Source organism: Rhinichthys klamathensis, unplaced genomic scaffold (genome assembly GCF_029890125.1).
Source record: "Rhinichthys klamathensis goyatoka isolate OS25496 unplaced genomic scaffold, OSU_Roscu_1.1 h1tg000679l_1, whole genome shotgun sequence".
Classification (NCBI taxonomy): domain Eukaryota; kingdom Metazoa; phylum Chordata; class Actinopteri; order Cypriniformes; family Leuciscidae; genus Rhinichthys; species Rhinichthys klamathensis.
In genome coordinates this window covers 444443-449678 of record NW_026607111.1, presented here as the reverse complement: position 1 = coordinate 449678, position 5236 = coordinate 444443, and the positions used below count along the sequence as shown (strand labels likewise).

Sequence of the window (5236 nt, the reverse complement as noted above, 5' to 3'; positions counted from 1 at the left end):
TGTTCAGTGGTGAACACTCACTAACTGCAGTTGCATGCTAACCATCTTAAACTAACAGGTACATAGTTTTCTACAACCTAAAATCATTTAAAACTGTTATCAGATTGTGTATTAATAAAGTACCCTGAGTTCAGTCAACAATCTTCCCTACAGTCTAAAATCGTAGAAACAGCACAGACATGCTAATTAAAGGCTAATAATAATACATTTTGTTGGTAATGTGCTTTTTTTTCTGCACTCAAAGCGCCACAACAGTGAGTATAAAATAGAAAAAGATGCAACAACAATTAAAATGAAATAAATAACAAGTTAGTAAAAAAAAAATAAGTCTTAACTTCTTGAAACATTCCAGTTGAAGCATTTCTAATTGTGATAGGAACAGTATTCCACAACAATGGCATGATATGTGATTTAGAGTTACTGGTAAACTGCAAATGTAACAGACAAAGAGAATTTGTGGAGAATTGATGAGCATAATTATGGTCAACATAGCATAGCTGTAAGGATGTGTTGAAATAGGCTACTGCTGTCAGAAAGCTTTTTTCATCATCCCCTTCGGGCAGTAATTGAAGACGGAGCCTGTCAGCAGTAGGACTGAAGGGTGTCAAGAGCTGTAGAAACTCCCCGGGGCTCGCCAACCCCCACACCCTCGTCCACCATGGGTGTTCCCACATCCACAAAAAAGAACACAAATAATTAAAGATTAAATTCATTAAAGATGCAAGGTCGGGACAACCTGTGACTCACATGAGATTTTAGCAATAAAAACCACAACGATCCAATCCATTCCTGATGGACAAAATCAAGTACTGCCCTACATTTTTCTGGTTCAAGAAGCCATTTCACTTGGATATATGTCACAAAAGGGAACAAAAGACTAAACTTCCACTTCATGCTGACTTTGTTACATACAGTGGGATTCAAAAGGCCACTAGTGAAAATGTTTTTATTTGACATTTTTCTATTTTAATAAAAAATGTTGTATTACAAATTTTTAGAATAATCATTATTAGAATAATCATTTTAGTACAAATTTAATTGAACCCTGCAGATCTTTGAGGATTTATTCAAATTAAGACCCCATTGTGTCTTTTCTTCATCTTATCTCTTCTCACATAGTCTCGTGTCCTACCTTTGCACTGCAGAGTGCTGCAAGAAACCGCTGATGAAATCGACATCCCCAAATAATCCAAAATGTTCCCGCAGAGGCCCTGGTTGTGGCTTGCCCAGGGACAGCTGTTGCTAGGCAACAAATGACATCACCACAGCAACATTCTCACTCAGCCTCATCAGTAGACCGACAGAAAGTGTGAGAGAAATAGAGAGAAGGACAAAGTGTCTGGCTCTGAACTGTGTGGTTGGCTGGTATGTCATTAATATGGCAGCTGTGTTCTGGATTTAGAGCTGCCCTCAGAAGAAAAAAAATGGGATTATTACTGAGAAACTGTCATAGAGCAGCCTTTGAAATATATATATAAATATATATACACTCACCTAAAGGATTATTAGGAACACCATACTAATACTGTGTTTGACCCCCTTTCGCCTTCAGAACTGCCTTAATTCTACGTGGCATTGATTGAACAAGGTGCTGAAAGCATTCTTTAGAAATGTTGGATGAGTGGTACCCGGTGGGGTCTTCTGCTGTTGTAGCCCATCCGCCTCAAGGTTGATGTGTTGTGGCTTCACAAATGCTTTGCTGCATACCTCGGTTGTAACGAGTGGTTATTTCAGTCAAAGTTGCTCTTCTATCAGCTTGAATCAGTCGGCCCATTCTCCTCGGACCTCTAGCATTAACAAGGCATTTTCGCCCACAGGACTGCCGCATACTGGATGTTTTTCTCTTTTCACACCATTCTTTGTAAACCCTAGAAATGGTTGTGCGTGAAAATCCCAGTAACTGAGCAGATTGTGAAATACTCAGACCGACCCGTCTGGCACCAACAACCATGCCACGCTCAAAATTGCTTAAATCACCTTTCTTTCCCATTCTGACATTCAGTTTGGAGTTCAGGAGATTGTCTTGACCAGGACCACACCCCTAAATGCATTGAAGCAACTGCCATGTGATTGGTTGATTAGATAATTGCATTAATGAGAAATTGAACAGGTGTTCCTAATAATCCTTTAGGTGAGTGTATATACCGACACTGTTGTCTCAAACTGTTGTCGCAAAACTGTTTGTTATGGTGGCAGAACTGTGCGATGTAATTTAAATTAATTTACATCATTTTCACAAAATATTGAATTGGGTTATGTTGAATAATCTTCATTGTTTTCATTGTTTTGAAATTGCTGGTCTGGGTAAAATTAAATATATACATAAAAGCTATTTAAAAAGTAGTAAAAATAAAAGACGACATACTGTAAAATGTTTTAATTTGGACTGCATATAAAAAAAAATATATAAAAAATTCAACCCATGGGACACAAATTCATTGATCACGAATAATTTTTTATAAATAAATTCAAAGAATAATAAAACCTGGATAAATGACTCCATTTCACATACAATCATTCATTTAGGATCTGTGTGCTTGATACAGAAGGCCTCGGGAACATCCTCCACCCCTCGACTAAGCCGTCTAAAAATAAATGAGAAGAGAGTAGGATGAGCAGGCGGAGAGGATGGAAGGATAAAAGAAGAAGGTTAAAGAGGGTGCAGGTGAAGTACACATTCCTCTGATCCTTCCTTGCTCTCTCCCAATCACAGTCAAATGTGTGCATGTACTTATTAACATGTGTCTCTTCCTTGCTCATACAGTCTGATGGACAAACTCCACCCCTCCATTTCTGTCTGTAACCATGTGTCTGACTATGATGAGCATGGCAGCATGTGCACTGTTGTCATGGCTGGTGAGTAAAGGCCGTTTCCATGTAGAGTAGAGCACACTCAACACAAATAGTTTCCACAAATACTAATAACACAACTGTTGCTTAAAGTCAACATGAAATGACATTCGCAACACATTTTACTTTGTAATGTGATGTATTTTGAAGTGAAACGGGATTTTCAAGAAGAAAAAATATGTTGAACAGGACCTTTATCCAGCAGAAATTAATTGGATTAAGTGAAAAAGTGGGCTTAACGTACTGGAACGCAGCCAAACCTGAATGTCTAAAACGCTATTTGGCTATTAATTAACATTATCCAATAGCCTGCATGGCCTAGGTGATGTCAGCGGAAAATAAGTTATTTTATAGGTGGAACAAGTTTTTAGACTTTGGTTATTTGAATACATATTGATTATAGATTTGATTATAGATGATTTGATTATGAAGCTAAAGAGATATTTTTTTTCTTTGGAATATCATGCACTGATGAATTCTTAGTTATACCAGATAGGCCTATGTGCATTACGGAATTAGGGTTAATGTGCATGTCATTGATTTTAAACAAAGGACTGATAAAATGTTGTGTAACTACATTTTGTTTCGAAATGTAATGATGAGGAGCAGTTGGAGTTAACCAAGGCTCCGGGATCATATTGCAGATTACACCTCGTTAGGCTACTAATGCTGCACACTCCAGTGCTAATCTGTCACGATTTGAGAAGTTCAGATATGACGTCAGGTGAGATTTGGAAACCATCTACAATGACAGAAATATTTAGGAACTATTTAGGAACATATTCGCATGCTTTGGACAGTCACGGAAGCACTGTGCGTTGTATTAAACAGTATCTTCAGGGTTTGAAGGGTAAAATGTCAAACGGCGACTGAAAACGTGACAACTGGAGTGAAGAAGAGAGCGTTTCATTATTACTTTTATAGTCTGAAAAGTCCATTCAGGATAAACTTGATAGTACAGTTGGCAATATATACAGTAATAGGATGATGCGCAACGTTAGAGCTTTTGTGTAAAGATTGCATGAAGCGTTACTCCAGTCAGACACTGACACTGCAAATATGCAAATAAGGACGTTAACCCAGGGTTAGGAATGTACAGTGTGAAACGTCAGTTTATGAATGCCCAAGATTAATTGTTAACCTCGGGTAAATTATGAGCAATGTGAATCTTGGGTCAAGATAACCCAGGATTTCTTTTACCCGGGGTTTAGAATGACCCAAGGTTAACTATGTCAATATGAAAAGCCCTTATGAGGGTTAATTTTAGGGGCATGGTTAGGGGAAAATATACACAGAGGTTGCTGGCTGCTAAATAAAGTTTCCTAAATACTTATACATAGTCTGCTCTCTGTTCAGTGACACATCACACTTATTAGAATTTTAAGTGTGTGATAAGTTGTATCAGAAACAGACCTCACTGTGCATCTGCATGTTATAAACACAATAGCTCTGCTCCAAAACCCAGTGCTCTTTCTCACTGTCTTCTATAGCAGCATCCGAACAGAAATGGAACCTCATATAAGTGACTGATTTGGAACGCTCTACATAGCCAACAACCAAATGTGTCATATTAATAGCGCTCTGCACCCAAGGCACACATGAGACTCGCCTTACAATTAATTTCAGTACAGCCAGCATGAAAGAAATGATGTGATGATAAGTGAATATAGTGAATTATAATATTGTGAATGATTCCACGGTATTTAAAGCCACTAAGCCCACTTTACTACATTTGAGACAACTAAGAGGCTAAGAGGATGATATTCCTCAGTCACGTGACTGCAGACCCCCTATAGTTACTCTTTGTGTGTAAAGAGTAATAGAAGCTGTGATTAGACAGATTGATTAAGGTGCTTAGTGGACAAGATCTCTTATTCTCTCTGTAGACTAAAGTAGAGTAGAGGCCTTCTCTACCCCAGAATCATTTACAGAACCTCTCTCTCTTGTTCTGACCTCCCTCATCCACTGGTTCTGGTTCACCTCTGGCCCTGAGGCGGGCAGGTTGTCCTGGACTAGAGGAGGAGAAGTTGAAAGAGGAGACGGAGGAGGACACCTGGACAGAATGGTGAGTGAGAGAGAAATGAGGGGGATATTTTAGGTGGAAGATAGGTAGATGGTGATAACATTTCACTGGCATTGTCTGGGTGATGGGGGTGAGTAAATAATAGAAATTTTATTTTGGGTGAACTAATTTAAAATTATTTTTATAACTATAAAACAATATAATATTATATAATACAATATAAACAATGCAATACAAAAATGTCCCCTTTGCATACCGCACATTAGGCATATTGATTTTGAGGGGTTGTCTTTAAACAGTGTAAGGTGGAAGAACTGACATTGTCCAATCGGAGAGGATTGGGTTTTGTCCACCTGCTCATAT

General features: G+C 38.3%; 1 long non-coding RNA gene across 1 annotated transcript; it reads left to right on the top strand.

Annotated features, from left to right (window-relative positions):
- Positions 1 to 2542: 2542 nt before the first annotated feature.
- Positions 2543 to 4915, top strand: LOC130076690 (uncharacterized). The gene is made up of 3 exons (XR_008805679.1): positions 2543 to 2665; positions 2765 to 2856; positions 4844 to 4915. It is a non-coding gene; the product is annotated as an uncharacterized LOC130076690 (long non-coding RNA).
- The last annotated feature ends 321 nt before the right edge of the window (positions 4916 to 5236 follow it).